General features: G+C 43.4%; 1 long non-coding RNA gene across 1 annotated transcript; it reads right to left on the bottom strand.

Annotated features, from left to right (window-relative positions):
- Window positions 1-3,891: 3,891 nt before the first annotated feature.
- LOC117063833 lies at window positions 3,892-13,055 on the bottom strand. The gene is made up of 3 exons (XR_004429110.1): window positions 12,897-13,055; window positions 11,396-11,535; window positions 3,892-4,006 (listed from the first exon to the last, which is right to left on the bottom strand). It is a non-coding gene; the product is annotated as an uncharacterized LOC117063833 (long non-coding RNA).
- Between the last annotated feature and the right edge of the window lie 4,004 nt (window positions 13,056-17,059).

Here is a 17,059-nt window from a genome sequence, read left to right as displayed (position 1 = left end):
GGGGAAGAGCCCCTTATAAAACCATCAGATTTTGTGAGAACTCACTCACTATCATGAGAACAGCATGGGGAAAACTGCTCCCATGATTCAATTACCTCCACCTGGTCTCTCCCTTGACACACAGGGTTTAGGGGGATTACAGTTCAAGATGAGATTTGGCTGGGGTCACAAAGCCTAACCATAACACTTTATAAGAAGAAGAGAGACCTGAACTAGCATGCTCAGCCCCCTCACCATGTGATGCCCTGCACTGCCTCAGGACTCTGCAGAGAGATCTCACAGGCAAAAAGTAGCTCACCAGATGCAGCTCCTCAATCTAGGACTTCTCAGCCTCCATAACTGTAAGAAATAAATTCCTTTTCTTTATAAATTACCTAGTTTCAGGTATTCTGTTATAAGCAACAAAAAATGGACTAAGACACTGACACTTGGTATTGTCGAGTTTTTAAATATACTTTAGCCATTCAGATAGACTTGTAATGCTATCTCGTGGCTTTACTTTGTATTCATTTAATGATAAATGATGTTTAGCATATTTTCATGTGTTTATTTCCCACCTGTATATCTTCTTTGGTGAATGGTCTGTTCAAAACTTTTGCTTATTTTTAATTAGGTTGTTTCTTTCTAATTGTCACATTTTGAAAATACAGTATATATTCTGCCAGGTAAGTGATTTGGAAATATTTTCTCTTAGTCTTTGCTTTTCATTCCTTTAACAATGTCTTTCACAAAGCAAAATAAAAAACATTTATTAAAATAAATTCACTAACTTATATTGTTTTATGGGTTATGCTTTTTGTGTTGTATCTAAGAACTAGCTGCCTAACCCAGTCACAAAGATTTTTTTTCTCCCATTTCCTTCTAAAAACTTTATAGTTGGCCGGGCGCGGTGGCTCAAGCCTGTAATCCCAGCACTTTGGGAGGCCGAGACGGGCGGATCACGAGGTCAGGAGATTGAGACCATCCTGGCTAACACCGTGAAACCCCGTCTCTACTAAAAAATACAAAAAACTAGCCGGGCGAGGTGGCGGGCGCCTGTAGTCCCAGCTACTCGGGAGGCTGAGGCAGGAGAATGGCGTAAACCCGGGAGGCGGAGCTTGCAGTGAGCTGAGATCCGGCCACTGCACTCCAGCCTGGGCAATAGAGCGAGACTCCATCTCAAAAAAAAAAAAAAAAAAACTTTATAGTTTTATATTTTACATTTTCATATATGATCTATTATGAGTTTATTTTTGTATAAGGTGTGAGGTATTGGTCAAAGTTCAGTTTTGTGCATATGGATGTCCAATTTTCCCACCATCATTTGTTGGAAAGACAATTTACCTTCCATTGAATTACACACCTGTGTCAAAAATTTATTGACATCTGTATGGATGTGTTTCTATACTTTCTATTCAGTCTTATTGACCTATGTCTCTGTTTTGACACAAAAAACACATTGTCATAATTATTGAAGCCCTATCGTAAGTCTTAAAATTAGATACTGCAAATCCTTCATCTTTGCTTTTTTTCAAAATTGTTTTGGCTATGCTAGTTCCTCCGCCTTTCCACATAAATTTTATACTCAGCTATGGGATATCTACCAAAAAAAGTTATTCTGGTATTTATATTGAAACTGTGTTAAACCTATGTATTAATTTGGGAGAAACTGACATTTTAAACAATACTGAGTTTTCCAAACCGTGAACTTGGCATATCTCTCCAGTAATTTAGGTATTTTCTTTCTTTCGTCAAGGTCTGCCATTTTAAGCATTCTTTGAGAACATCTTACACATAGTTTGTTAGATTTGTACCTATCTCTTTCTTTTTTTGGAGGTACTGTAAATTATACTTAAACTTTTTTTTTGTTTCCAACTGTTCATTGCTGTTTTCTAAAACTGTGCTTCTTTTTGGGGGGATTTTTGCATATTGGCTGTGGCCCTGCTAAACTCACTCAGTTCCAGAGACTTTTTGTGTATTCCTTGAGATTTTCTGTGTAGACAATTAGGTCATCTAAAAATAATAACCCTTTTTTTTCTTCTTTTCTGGTCTATATGAATTTTGTTTCTTTTTCTTGCCTTATTGCACTAGCTAGAACTTTCAGTAAAATATTAAAGAGGACTGGTGTTAATGGATGTCATTTCCTTGTTCTTAATCTTTGTGAAATCAGTCTTTTATCATTGCTTTAATCTTCATCATTCATCATTAACCTTTTTCAGAAAGGCATTTAAAGAAGTTCCCTTCTGTTCTTAGTTTGCTGTGAGTTTTTATCATAAACAGATGTTGAATATTGTCAAATGCTTTTTCTGCATCTGTTGATATTATCATGCAGTTTTTCTTCTTTAGTCTGTTTATATTATGGATTATATTGATTGATTTTCTAATGTCAAACCAGCCTTTCATTCCCTGCATAAGCCCCACCTATTTGTAATATAGAATCATTTCTCTATATTGCTGGATTCAATTAGCTAATATTTTGTTGAGAGTCTTTACAACTTTGTTCATAGGGACATTGGTCTCTGGTTTTCTATTCTTGTGTTGTTCTGACTTTATCTTGTTCATGCTCACTGAATCTTTCTTCTATCATCTCCATTCTCTTATTAAGAGGCCCAAATTAATTTTAGAAATTTCTATTATTGTATTTTCAGTTATAAAATTTCCATTAGTTTCATTTTTACAGTCTCTATTTCTTTGCTGACAACTTTTATTTTTTCATTCATTTCAATAACATTTGGGCATAATTAAATAGTTACTTTAAATGTTTGCTAATTCGAACAGCTGTGTCATCGTGGGAGTGGTGCCTCATTTTTTTCTTGAGAGTTACCGATATATTCCTGGTTCTTTGTATCTCAAGTAATTATATCCTGGCTCTCTCAAATATTTTACTATGAGAATTTGTAAACTGTTAATATGCTTTTGAGAATATTGTTGTTGTTGTTGTTGTTTTTTAAATAGGCAATTAATCCAGTTAGGTTCTGAATGCAAGTCCCACCCTGCTTTCTTTGGGCTTTGGTTGCAATGTTACTCTTCTTTTCTAAGTGTGTGTAGTGCTTATCTGGCCCACCTACCATATGTACCATTAGGAGCCAGTCTTACACTTGGGTGATGGTCTACAATGCAGGTCAGTTCTCAAAGCTCTGTTCTTTTGGGTCAGTTTCATACATGCAAAATTCAGTATAATCCCATGGCTTCACACACGGATTTATTAATAAAAGATTTCTTCTTTTTTTTTTCTTTTGAGATGGAGGTTTGCTTTTGTTAACCAGGCTGGCGTGCAGTGGCATGTTGTCAGCTCACTGTAACTTCCACCTCCTGGGTTCCAGCAATTCTTCTGCCTCAGCCTCCTGAGTAGCTGGGACTACAGGTGCCCACCGCCACACCTGGCTAATTTTTTGTAGTTTTAGTAGAGGTGGGGTTTCATCATGTTGACCAGGCTGGCCTCAAACTCCTGATCGCAGGTGATCCATCTGCCTTGGCCTCCCAAAGTGCTGGGATTACAGGCGTGAGCCACCATGCCCAGCCCAAAGTTCTTAAGTTTCTTCTTCTCTGTGATTCCCCTTTACTTTCAGCCTCCAAAGAGCTCCTTTTTCCATGCTCTGGCTAGGAAGTGAAGGCTTTAGCTATCACACACTTATCTTGACTAGATCCATATTAAAAGTGGCAAGAGGAAAAATAAAAGAGCATTCCCTCTCATGTATACTTTTCAGACTCTGGAGGACTCTGGAGGACCCCTTTCCCAGTTCCTCTGGTCGGAGAGAAAGGTTTTCTTCCAGAGTTTTTGGTGCTGTGGGGTCATCCCTGTCATCATTCCTGCCATGACAACTGGAGTGCAGCAATGTGGCTTGGGTTAGACTTGGGGCAGGGCCAGAAAAGAGAAAGAATAATATATGGAAAATTCTTCCTTACACTTTTTGTCCTGCAGGGTCCTCCTTCTCCAGCGCATTAACCAGAAAGAGAGAGTTCTTCTTGGAGCTTTTTCTGTTTCCCATTCTGGAATTAGTGTTGCACCAGAATCTAAGCCAATATCCTATGGGAGAAAAGAAAAGAGGGGGAGCTCACCATAGCACATATCACTCCTTGAGTGTTGATTCCCTCCTCCTCTCCCCTGCAACCCATCTATTATTACTTTTATTATTACCCATCTATTTACTACTTTTCAGAGTCCCCAGGTAGTTCTTTCGTGTATTCTGCTCAAAGTTTTTCACTGTGCAGTCATGCACCATATAAGTCAGCAATGGACCACACATATGAAGGTGGTCCCATAAGATTATAACACTTTATTTTACTGTACCTTTTCTATGTTTAGATACACAAATACTTATCCTTGAGTTACACTTGCCTACAGTATTCAGTACAGTAAAATGCTACACAGGTTTATAGCCTAGGAGCAACAGACTGCACCACGTAGCCTAGGTGTGTAGTAGGCTCTGCCATCTAGCTTTGTGTAAGTATACTCTATGATGTTCACACAATGCTGAAATTGCCAAACAATGCATTTTGCAGAATGTATCCCATTGTTAAGTGATACATGACTTTTTCTGTGGGGGAGAGAGGGCGCAGTGCGTTTTCTCCATTTTAGTTGGACCCAGAAGAACCAATCTGTTTCTTTATAAAGGGGAAGCAAAGCCTGTTTTGGAAACTCAAGAGAACATTCAATCTCTTTAGCCATTGCTCAGTCTCTCTATGTCCCATGCCTATGGCCACCTCTGGCTTGCAGTTGGCTAGAGAGAGGGAAGCTGGGGTTGGATCAGCCAATAGCAGTGTCAGCTCCACATAGTGATGCCTGGTCCAAGTGCTTGGGCACAATGGCACTAAAATTCTCATTCTCGCTGATTATCTACCTCTGTGTTCTGAGCCCCCTTCTCAGAAAACAAGTGTCCAGGCTAGGTCATTGATTTGTATTCATTATTTTCAATGGCAAACTTTGTCAGGTCCTTGTATCCAAAATGGATGGGTGTTTATAGAATGGTGGAGAACAAAAAAAAGGAAGAGGAAGGGGTGAGAAAAGGTTATTAATTGTAAACTTTTCACGTTATGCATTTAAAACTTTTTAAAATTTTACTCTTTGGTGTGAAAATATTTCTAAAGTGTTTGTGTCCATTTCCTGGCTTTGATAATGACAAACAAACCACTATCATAATATCTTTCCTGCCTGAGAGCTATGGATCCTGTGATGGTTAATTTTATGTGTCAGCATGGGTAGGCTATGGTGTCCAGTTGTTTAGTTAAACACTATTGTAGATGTTGCTGTGGGGGTGCTTTTCAGACATGACTAACATTTAAATCAGTAGACTTTGGGTAGAGCATAGTACCCTTCACAATGTGGGTGGGCCTCATCCAATCATTTGAAGGTTTTAAGAGAAAAGACTGAGTTCTCTGAGCAGGAAGAAATTCTGCCTCCAGACTGCATTTGAACTCAAGACCACAACATGAGTGGACTCCTGCCAAAACTTCCAAACTGCTGGCCTGCCCTGCATGTTTCAGACTTGCCAGCCTCTACAATCATGTAAGCCAATTCCTCAAAATCGCAATGAATTAGTTGGTAGATGATAGATAGATAGATAGATAGATAGATAGATAGATAGACAAATAATCTATAGTTTAATGAAGTTTTTTGGTAAAATAATGCCCAATATTGTAGACACATCTCAGATATTTTGTTGGTTGGTTATGGGTTGTTTATGGAATGAAGAGATTTTTGCCCTGCATAAGACAATTGCGGCGTTCCTCCACTGAAAATATCTTCTGTCTTGGCCCTACTTTAAATCATTCACTCTTCTCCATACCTTATCCTCTGCCCCAAGGAGAAGCTTTAACTCCTGTGAATCAATTAACCAGTATTTATTATAAATTATTATTTATTATAGGCCCATCACTCTGATTGGGCAATCATACTTTTTTGGTAAACGATTCACCGTGAATTAACTCAAGTAGAAAAAATACTTTCTGGAAGTTGGATCAGTTGGAAATTTCACTTATTGTAATAGTGAAATTACAATAAGTAAGTAGTTTTAAGAGACCAAAGTAAGCAGTTTTAAGAACATAGGAGTTTTTCCTCACGTATTAAGGGGTAAGCATTATTTTTAGAGACTTGATAATATCAGAGCCAAAGTTTCTGTGATCCTCTCAGCCCTTCCTTTATACTTCAAAATAACTGCTGCAATTCCAGCCATTATGTCTGCTTTCCAAACAGGAGGAAGGAGAAAGGGGAAAGGGCAAAAGGATGTAGCACCCAATTGAGTGAGCCTTTCTAAAGAACTTTAACTGAAGCTCCTCTCAAAAACTTCCATGAGTGTGTAGTTGGTCACCTCTATCTATAAGAATGAAGGGAAATTTTAGCTAAGCAAGTTGCCATCACTGATAATATAGAAATGTGTAGAGATCTGGAGAGAAGAGAGAATGGTTGAAGCCTAGGATATTGGTGGAAGAGAGGGAGAGAAAAGAATTGATAAATAAGCAGGGTCAGCTCAGGAAGAGTTTAGTTTCCATTGCTGAGGAGTGTGGCTGTTACCCTGGGAGCAGCAAAAGCCATTGAGGGCATTACACAATGGGCAACACAATTAGATTGGCATTTTAGGGTACCCCCCTCACTTGCATAGGTCAGAGGCAGCAAGACAAGAAAGTCATTTCTGGTGTACTCATGTCCTTGCAATAACCTTTGAAATCCACATCTCCCTGGTTCAGAGAGTGGCATGAATGTTACCCTGGGACTCCAGCCTTGTCCCTAAACCAATTGAGCAGCGCAAGCGATGGCTGCTACCATGGACAGCTCTAAAACTGTTAGGACAGCTCCTACTGTTCCAATAGGAGCCTCCCTGCAGCTGTGGCCCAGCCCCAGAGATGCCTGATATATCATCATGAAGCCTTGTCCAGGCTGCATTCAGACAGGCCCATCTTAGTACCACATATTTGCCTGAGAGAACACAACTCAGCTGTAGGCCCCTGTACAAAGTGCAGCTTTCAAGCCTGATCCAGCCCCTCCCTACCAGCCCTATCTATTGAGTAGTCAATCAGGGCCTAAGTAGGAAGCACCATGAAGGCAGCCATTCCTCACTCTCTGCCCATAGCTCCTGAGCTCTGACCCAGCTCCTGGGCCCTGGAAGAGTGAGGCTCAGGACAACTCTCCATTCAGACGGGCTGTGTCCTGGGGAAGGTCCTAACTATTGCACCTACTCCAGCCCAGGCATAAGTGTGCCCCTCTGAAGAAATTCACCCTAGGCCAGAATTAAATGTGCAACCACAGTGGTGAAGTGGGAATCCTGAAGTCCATGCTGATATGTGTAGTTGGGGTGTCAGATGCCACGGTGAGGCCGGAGACATGGGAGCCTGCAGCATGGTCACTCCAGCCTCTCCCCGCCTCTCCAGGGAGAAGCAGAGGACCACCTCTCCAGGGACCTCCAAAAACACTCCCTGGGCCATTGCAGTCAAAGTCACAGGGCTGCCTGTGGCAACAGGATGATTCATTATGGCGAGAAGGCTCTTTGTGCCTCCCTTGGCATAAACCCAGCCCAAGATGTCATTCTTCACTCAGTTCGGATTCCCTAAATGCTCAAGTTGAATCCCAGCTCCACCCACCTCTGACTAGTCCTGTGGCCCATTCTAGTCACTGACTTCTTTCTGCCTCCATTTCCTCATCTCTAAACTTGGGTTAACAACAGTGCCCACCTCAGGGGCCTCTCCTGAGTGTTAAATGAGACCTCATTGGCAGAGCACGGGGCATGGGGCCTGCACAGAGGACCCACTCCCAGCCCCGACCTGTGTGAGTGTGTGACGCACTAGAAATGAAACCTTTCACTGGACCTGACTACACAGCCTCTCAGTGATGAGGACATTCTGACTGGCTCACCCAGGGCCTTGTCTCCAGGAGCAGCCTATTAAGATGCACATGCCCAGGTAGGGAAACCCACCAACCAAGTTCATCCCTCAGATGGGCTGGTGCTTCCCAGCAGTAGAGGAGGCAGCATCTACCCATGAGATACAATTTGAATCATCTAAAATTCTCTTTATAAATAAAATACAGACAACCACAGTAAAACAAAATCAAGAACCTTGAGGGAAGCCTTACCTGTTATTAGCAATTGCCTGAAGCTCCTCCACTAGACACTGGGCTTCCCATGCACCCCTGCGAAACATGACTCAAAAGATGCTTCCTTTTCACCCTCCCTCTGTCCCCTACCCCTCACCCCTCCCATGGAATTAGGGGGTAGCTGGTGGCAACTGAGGTTTGAAGGTCACCCCAAGCTACCCTGCTGTCACAATATAATTCCAAGTGGCAGCTGTGGGAGCAGATGGAAGGCACTGCAGCTAGTACGAGCGAGGTCAGAAGTCAAACACAAGAGTAGCCGTAGACGGTGTTTTCAGAAGCTAAGTTGGCCCACAGATGTAGTATCTGTCACACTCAGATGTTTTTATATGATTAAATTTATTACTAATATTTTTAAAGTAGGTGATTTTACATAAGAATCTAGATTTGTGGCTTTTCTTAAAAAAGATTGAAGAGCCAGGATTACCTGGAGCCAAAGAGAGGCTGCCCTCACCAGTCTTTTGCAGGTACTGCCAGGCCTCCCTCATCCATCCTCAGGATCTTCTGAACCCTACAGACCCCCCAACCTTCTAAAGAGTTTGAGTTTAAAGGGGATGTATCTGCTAAAGGAGTTTTCTTTGCTTGTGTAAACAAAGATGAAACTGGGGGAAACTGGAAAAGTTAAGTTTCTTTGTATGAGAAAAGGGGAGACAGTCCTTTGAGGGCAGCCCAGAAGCATGAAGGGTGGGGGACTGAGGAGGAAAGAAAGGACACAGCAAGGAAGATAAGGGAGGCAGCAGCTATAGGAAGAATGTTAAAAACATAAGGTATATTATAAGAGGATTTGGTGAAGTTTTGCTGCCTGGTTTATGATGTAATCAGTTTCAATTTTATTAAAAAGAAAGAGAAAAAGGGGATAGGGAGAGAAGGAGGAGGAAGGAAGAATGAGGAAGAGGAGGAGGAAAGAGAAGAGGAGCAAGAGGGAAGAAAGAAGAGAGGGGAAAGACTTCAATAAAACCCTATGCTGCTCTACAGTGTTTTGTGGTGGTGGGGAGTATGTGTGTATGTTGGGGAGTGTGTGTGTGTGTGTGTGCACACGTGCACGTGTGTGTATTTGATTCCATGTGTTGAGACTTCAAGAAAACCCAGGTATATTCAGATTTTACAATGTCTGGAACACTAACCAGCCAGGCAAAGAGACGGAAATTTTAGCACCACCTGCCCCCTGTTGCACCTCCTGCAAATCCCTTTCTTCTTCAGGATGACCCAGGGGCGGCATCCCAATGTCTGTCCTTGACCTCCCTGGGTCAGTGGTAAGATAACTGGAGAAGTGGAGTTTCCCAGATTTGGGCAAGCTCCTCCATTCCCTTCACCCCTCCTGCCCCTGACCCTTTATCCCGAGGACAAAAATAGAAACCCTCCAAAGGCTTCCAACAAACCCCCAAAGTAAGCCCGAGAAGCTCAGAACTCCTTACTTTTGATGTCCAGAGGGAGGAGAGAAGGAGCAAGATTTTTAGTGATAGATATTTCAGGCTGCTTCCCCTGGAACTGCACCCCAGCCTTCTGGGCCCCAGACAGGCTTCTGCTTGTCTACGGCCTGGGTAGCCTTGAATGGCAGTGGGCAGGGAGCTTGGGACCTTGGTACATGAGAGTCAGGGTGCCCAGCACCCTCTATTTCATCCCTAGCCCCGACCCAGGGGTAAGTTCTGCCTTCAGACACACCAGTGGCAGCCGATATCGGACCCCATTTCTGCCACAATTCCAGTTGTTGGTGTGTGTATCACCCATGCACACTGTTGCTTTGTCATTTAAGTTGACTAAGGGGAGAGGAGCAGAGTGCATGTGTATGTGAGTGCACACACACCCACACACCCACATACCATTGATGCTGATTAAAGGTTTATGAGAAGCAAGAAAATCTGATAGGATTTGGGCAGAATCCGACCAGTTTTAAGTTTTCCATCCCTAAGCCGTTAAGTCCTCACAAGCCGTTATTTTTGTCCTTGATGTTGAAGGGAGACTAAGTTGGGGCATGTAAATGGCAAGGCCCAGAGTTGCTGAGACGATTATCAGATTTGTGTAAGATTTACTCTGCTCTTTAAAAAAGATCATGCACGCGTCCTCAACTTTCTCTCTCTCTCTCTCTCTCTCTCTCTCTCTCTCTCTCTCTCTCTCTCTCTCTCTCTCTGGTTTTCTGCAACCCCAGCTTGCAGATAGATCATCAGAAAATTTAACTTTCAAGTGAGGATCATGAGCCAGACAGTGCAGGACTCCACACTGGGGCAGATGACCTGGGGATTCCAGAAGCTTTCAGGAATCTTTCAGATTTCTCAGGGGCAACCTTTTTACCCGTAGGACGGGTAAAAGAACAAGCCCATGCCTCCAAAGAGAAACTTCACAGTTCACCTAAGTTTAACCTCTAGTGATTCATTCTCGTGTGTGGGGGTCTTCCGATCTCTGGGAGCTCCTTCAAAGGCAAACTCCCATACAGAGGGCATTTCTGAGGACTGAAAGCAGGTGATAATAGTAAGTACTGATTTTTTAGCATTTAGTGCTAACTTTGGCATTTTGACCAACCATCAAACACTCTCTTCCATTATCTCACCCCTCCACCCACAGCCCCGTGTTGTCAGTCCCCTTTCCCAGCAAACTTGGGGACAAGTTGACTTGTCATCATCATCTGCATGTCCCCACTTCACACTCTGTCCACAGTCCACTCTACTAGGGCATTGGCTGCACATGTCACCAAAACCAGTCTTGTCAGTGTCACCAAAAACTCCCACGTTGCAAGATACAAAGGTCATTTTTCGGTCTCTTGTACTGAGCCTCTCCTAGAAGCATAAGGTCCCCGGCTTCCTTGGCACCTCCCCCGCCAGGATCTCCTCCTCTTTTTGGCTGCTCCCGCCATTGTTCACCCACTGCCCTCTCCTTCTACCACTCTGTCGAGTACTGGTGCACCCCAGGGCTCAGTCCTAGGCCCCATTCTTCCCTCTATCCATGTGTACTCCTGCAGTCCCATGGTTTACACACCAGGCATTTACCAATGCCTTTATATAGTTCTCCCACCCAAACCCCTCCCTGAGTTCCAGCCAGAATCATGTATGCAACTGCCTACCTGACCTCCCTGCTCAGATATATTACAGATCACTCAGCTGGTAGCTGGCTGAGGCAGGACATAAAGTCAACTTCAGGTAGATCTGATCTCGAGGCCTGCATTCTTAATGACTCCTGGACTAGAATCCAAGGAGACAGCTATAAACTCTCTGAGAGAAGAGGCATGTCCACTCCAAAGATTTACCCAATGGTCTAGGACAGACTTATTCCATCACTTCTCATGCTGTGAGAAATCTGTCATTGTGGGATTTCCCCACTTAAGTATGACTAGGTTTTTACCTTTCCTGCAACTTTCAAACAGGGCAGATATGTCGGGGTAACATGGAGTCACAAACACCTGGTATGTCTGTGTCTTCCCAGAGTGCAAACTCTGCTCAAACATGGATGCAGAAAGGCAGGCAGCAGGAGAAATCATTTTCCTACAAAGAGAAAACAGATGCATCATGGAAGAGAAAATGAGATACACCTTTTTGTAATTTAAAAAGCAAGACTTCAAACTTGAGGTAGACACCTTAGCCTTCTGCCACAGATTCAAAGGATATAAGGTAGAACTCCAAAGAGCTTAAGTCCTGACCCCTAGAAGCTTGTTTCTAATATCTGCCTCCATTAGCCTTCATCTTAAAACAGAAAGGTGGTATGAACACTCAACAAACTGTCAGTGTACTTTGGAAGGGGCAGATAAAAGTGGACACTTTTGCCATGCCTCTGATGTCTTTAGCTAAGCCAAATAAATCTGGAAAGAAAAATTAAATATTTCCCTAAAACCTCACAGGAGAAAAAAAGAGAAAGCCTTTCAGAAGTCCCCAGAGAAACAAGAAATGACTATTTCCAAAACAAAGTTTGATTTGGAATTATAAGAAGCTAGAGGTAGTTTTGAAAACCAGTGAACACTCATGAACTTAATCAGGCTTAGCAAAGCAGAGACAGAAATGTAGATCTGAAGTTGCCCCTGGATAGCTTGGGCAGCAGAATAAAACCCAGAGGTAGAATCAATTTTTTTTTTCTTTCAGATTAAAGCTGCAGCGTCTCTCAGTTGAAGGCAGAGGTATAAAGTCAAAGACTCCAGAAGTTCTTGGAAAATAATATGTCAATCCCTTGCCAAATGATTCAGAGGCAACTTCAAATTCCTGTTTCTATCTCTACCTCTCTGATTACTTTAACAAGCACTTTCTGATTGGACCTTGGTAATTCCAGCAAACCAAGACTTTCCATAGGTAAGCATAATTTATAATAGCCTTAGACACCACTCCTCCATCACAGTCATTGTTGTCATCATGAGTTTCCAAAGCAACAGGAGGTGAGTACTCTTAGCCCTCCCTGGAGTCTATATGTAGCCTGTAGTTTAACTATAACATTAGTTGATTTGCATCCTACATGGTTATGCTATGGTAGGGGCAGAATTCTGGAGTCGGTCCTCCTGGGTTTGAGTCTTAGCTCTACAGCTTCCTAGCTGAGTTATCTTGGGCAAGTTATTTCATCTCTTTGAGCCCCAGTTTTTTCATCTAAGAATGATGATAATAATAATATCTATCTGATAAGATTGGTGAGAGGATGAACTGAGATAGAGCAGGAAAGTATTTGGTGCTGTGTCTAAGGCACAGCAAGTAATTCAGTAAGCAGAAGCTATTGTCGTTACTAGAGATTTCTTAGTCAGAGGTGTCTTTGTCATAGCCATTTGCTAATCCATGGTGTTGAGTTCATGCCTCATATGTACAAAGTGTTGGTCAGGAACTCTTTGATAATGTCTGTGATCTGTACATTTCACAGGACTTCACCTCACCCTCTTAGGTTACTGGCAACCTCGCATCCCTTGAATTCCTTTTCAGGGAGAAGAGCAAGTCCTTCCTTCAGGGACTAGAGAATGACAACCTTCACAGAAACCAGAGCTAGAGACCGAGGACTCAGACTGTAGACTGGGAATAGGTGAACTACAGCCAGGGGCCAATCCCTCCAGCCACACTAAAAAAAAAAAAAAAGCTTTATTGGGGTACATTTGACATACAAAAAAACTGCACACATTTAATGTATACAGTTTGATGAGTTTGGGTAGATGCATACAGCTGTGAAACTATCACCATAATCAAGGTAATAAACATATCCAGCACCTCCAAAAGTTTCCTTGTGCCCCTTTATTGTTTTTGTTTTTGTGGTATGAGCATTTATCAAGATATCTACCCTCTTCATCTTTTAAGTGCACAACAGTCTGGTTACCTAGTGGCACATTGCTCTACAGCAGATCCCTAGAACTTACTCATCTGGCATAACTGAAACTTTATACCCATTGAACAGCAGTTATTCACTTCTCTTTCCCTAGCCTGTGGTAACCACCATTCTACCCTCTGCTTCTATGAATTTGGCTATGTTAGATACCTAACATAAGTAGGATTATGCAGTATTTGTTTTTCTAGTCTGCTTATTTCACTTAGCATAATGTCCTCCAGAGTCCCCCATGTTGTCACATACGGCATGATTTTCTTCTTTCTTCTTTCTTGTTTTTTTTTTTTTTGTTTTTTGTTTTTTTTTTTTTGAGACAGAGTTACCCTCTTGTCACCCAAGCTGGAGTGCAGTAGCACAATCTTGGCTCACTGCAACCTCCGCCTCCCTGGTTCAAGCGATTCTCCTGCCTCGGCGTCCAGAGTAGCTGGGCTTACAGGCGCCCGCCACCATGCCCAGCTAATAGTTTTAGTTTTGGTAGAGACAGGGTTTCACCGTGTTAGCCAGGATGGTCTCAAACTCCTGACCTCAAGTCATCCACCCGCCTTGGCCTCCCAAAGTGCTAGGATTACAGGCATGAGCCACCGCACCTGGCCTTCTTTTTTAAGACTAGATAATATTGCATTGAAAGTATATTTGTATATTTTATTTACTTATTCAGCCATTCATGGACATTTAGGATTTTGTCATATCTTGGCTACTATGAATAATGTCCAGCACTTATTTTTGTAAATAAAGTTCTAATGGAGCATAGCCACACCCATTCCTTTACAAATAGTCATCTTTCAGGCTACAACAGCGGAACTGAATAGCTGCTTTTAGAGACTCTCTCACAAGCAAAGTCTAAAATGTTTCCTATCTGGATGCTTGTGATAAATGCAGAATCCTGGGTCCCATCCCAGACTCTCAGAATCTAAATGCCTGAGATACGGCCCAGGAGACTGCATTAAAACAAAAACAACAATACTCTCCAGGTGCATCTTAAACCTATCAGAGATTTAATGTGAGACATAGAATGTGAGAATCTTTGTTCTTGATTCCTGAGGTTATATCTTATTCAAACATAAACCCCGCTACATAATGTCCAGCATGCAGTGGGTGTTCAAAAGACACCTGCTTGTTACATTTTGAAAAACCTGTTACTGTCAATGTCCCAGAGCCCACTGAAATTCAAACTACCCAATCCTAAGCCTGCACACCCTGCCTCACCTATTTCTTCCTGCAGAAACTGCAGTAAAGGCTCTTGCACACAGTCCCCCCAACTCCCTCTTGCCCTCAGCCTCCTGACCGACGCTGGTGCCTCTGTGGCATGCCATGCCCCCTCTCCTCTTGGGAATATTGGGTAACAAATTGTCTTCTCAATGACAATCACCTCCTGATCTGTTGGCCTTACTACACCTCAAATTTTCTTTTATTACACTATATTTTAAAACAACACCACCCCTCCCTGTCTGACAGATGCCTCAGTACCTTCTCCTCATGCGTATGTTCTGCCTCTCTTTCTGCTGTTCCCCTAGGACACAAACATGCTCAGGTTGCTCCCCCGCATTTAGAACATTTTAACCTCTGCTCACTCCTATCTCCCCTGCCCTTTCCAATCAAGTTTCCCAAGGTTTGTGTGTACTCTCTGCCTCGTCCTCCATTCAGTCATCCAGCCCCTCCAACCTCTGCTCCACCGGAACTGTCCTGGCAAAAGGCACTGATTCTTTATGGCTAAACCATATGGCACATCTCCAACTCACTGGACGAGGCCACTGCATGTGACACCACTGTCCACCCACTCCTCTTCACTGTCTCCTCTGTGCCCTGCCCACCCTCTCCTTGGCATCCTGCCCACCCCCTCCTCTGCACCCTGCCTGCCCTCTCCTCTGTGCCGTCTGTCCTGTCCTCTGTGCCCTGCTCACCCTCTCCTTGGCACCCTGCCCACCCCCTCCTCTGCACCCTGCCTGCCCTCTCCTCTGCACCCTGCCCACCCTCTCCTCTGCATCCTGTCCACCCTTTCCTCTGCATTCTCCCTGCCCTTTCCTCTGCACTCTCTCCGCCCTTTGCTCTGCACTCTCTCCGCCCTCTTCTATGCGCCTTGCCAGCCCTCTCCTCTGAGCCCTGCCCAGCCTCTCCTCTGCACTATGCCTGCCCTCTTCTCTGTGTTCTGTGCGCCATCTCCTCTGCTCCCTCTGTACCCTCTCCTCTGTGCCCTGACCTCCCTCTCCTCCGTACCCTGTCTGCCCTCTCCTCTGCTCCCTGCCCACCCTTCCTCTTGACCCTCACACCTCTCCTCTGTGTCCTGTCTGCCCTCTCCTCTGCAAGGTTCCTGTTGTTCTCCTAGTGCCTACCTCCCCAACCACTGCTCACACCCTCCCACCATCTGCAGGGGCTCCACTTGCTGCTCTTCCCCAGATGTGCTGCTGTTCCCCAGGCCTCTTTCTTCAGCCTTCCTCCTCTCAAATGACCATACACCATTTGGAGAATTGGATGAAAGCTGAGGACCCTCTCCCCAGAAAAATACACTAAACATACTCAAATTTCTGCATAAATATCCAGGGGTTCATCAATCTCCTAAGGCCCGTGCTTTGACCTTTGGGGAACCAAGAACATCTGGTTTATGCGTGTCCTCACTCAAATTCCTCTGGTCACTCCAGAACTGATGTATCCTCCTGATTTCTGGATCCTACAGTTTACCAGGAGGCTTCTCCCAGTTACCCCATGGACATCTATGTTCAGAATGTCCAAGGCTAGAGCCATTAGCCCCCACAAAACCCACCTCTCTTCTGGAATTCCCCCTCATGATCCTACCATTATCTGCTAAGCATTCAAGGCAAACACCTGGCAGTCTTTCACCATCCTCCCTCCCTGTCAGCCCCCACGTTCCGTCAGTCCCCAGGTCCTATCAACAATTCAAAACAATTCAGTTGTTGAGGTCCTCCTCAACAATTCCCAGGCTGTCCCCATTTCTATCCCCTCTCCATTGCCCAGGTGCTTACCTTGTCATTGCTCACCTGAATTCATACCTCTAACCACCCACACTGTGAAATGAGCAGTCATTCCAACATGCAGATCTGCCCAAAATCTCTCAACACCCCTCTCCGCCTTACCCCTTGGTCTACAGCAATGTTTTTCAAACTGTGGTCCACCTACGGATTCTCCAAAATTTGAGTCTTCTCAATAGGACGTTTAAATTTCTACTTACATATTTTAGATCATTTGGATGGCTAAAAGGCTTCTAACTCCACACCTACATTTGCTTTTGTACTCACCATCACGTTGGAACCAAGATGACCCACTTTACTTGTAGCAACTAATGAGAAATAGAAGTGAGAGTAAAATGTCAAGGCTTCATTCCCAGTCAAATGAAGACCCACATAAGTAAGAAGGCTTTGCAGAAGTTAAAATGAAGAACAATGATGGGCACCCTATCTGCCAGAGGGAAATGCAGCATTTGAAATAAATTGTGCTAGCGGTCAACACCTTATTCACGCCAAAGCAGTACCTCAGTTTCAACACACCAACATCATCCATTTAAGTTGTTAATTTGAATGTTGTTAGTTTTGCATTTTGTTTGTTTTTTATTTGTAAATGTGTTAAGTTTATGCATATGCACAACTGACATTTCATTTATGTTTGTCAACATATACAATGAATATGGAAAAATAATAAAAGAAACATGGGGGAGTGGGGTCATCGGGAATTATTTTTTCCTTTAAAAGAGCTCATACATTGTTTAAGGTTGAG

The sequence above is a fragment of the Trachypithecus francoisi genome, unplaced genomic scaffold (genome assembly GCF_009764315.1).
Source record: "Trachypithecus francoisi isolate TF-2019V2 unplaced genomic scaffold, Tfra_2.0 Lachesis_group19, whole genome shotgun sequence".
Taxonomy (NCBI): domain Eukaryota; kingdom Metazoa; phylum Chordata; class Mammalia; order Primates; family Cercopithecidae; genus Trachypithecus; species Trachypithecus francoisi.
This window is presented reverse-complemented; position numbering and strand designations above follow the sequence as displayed.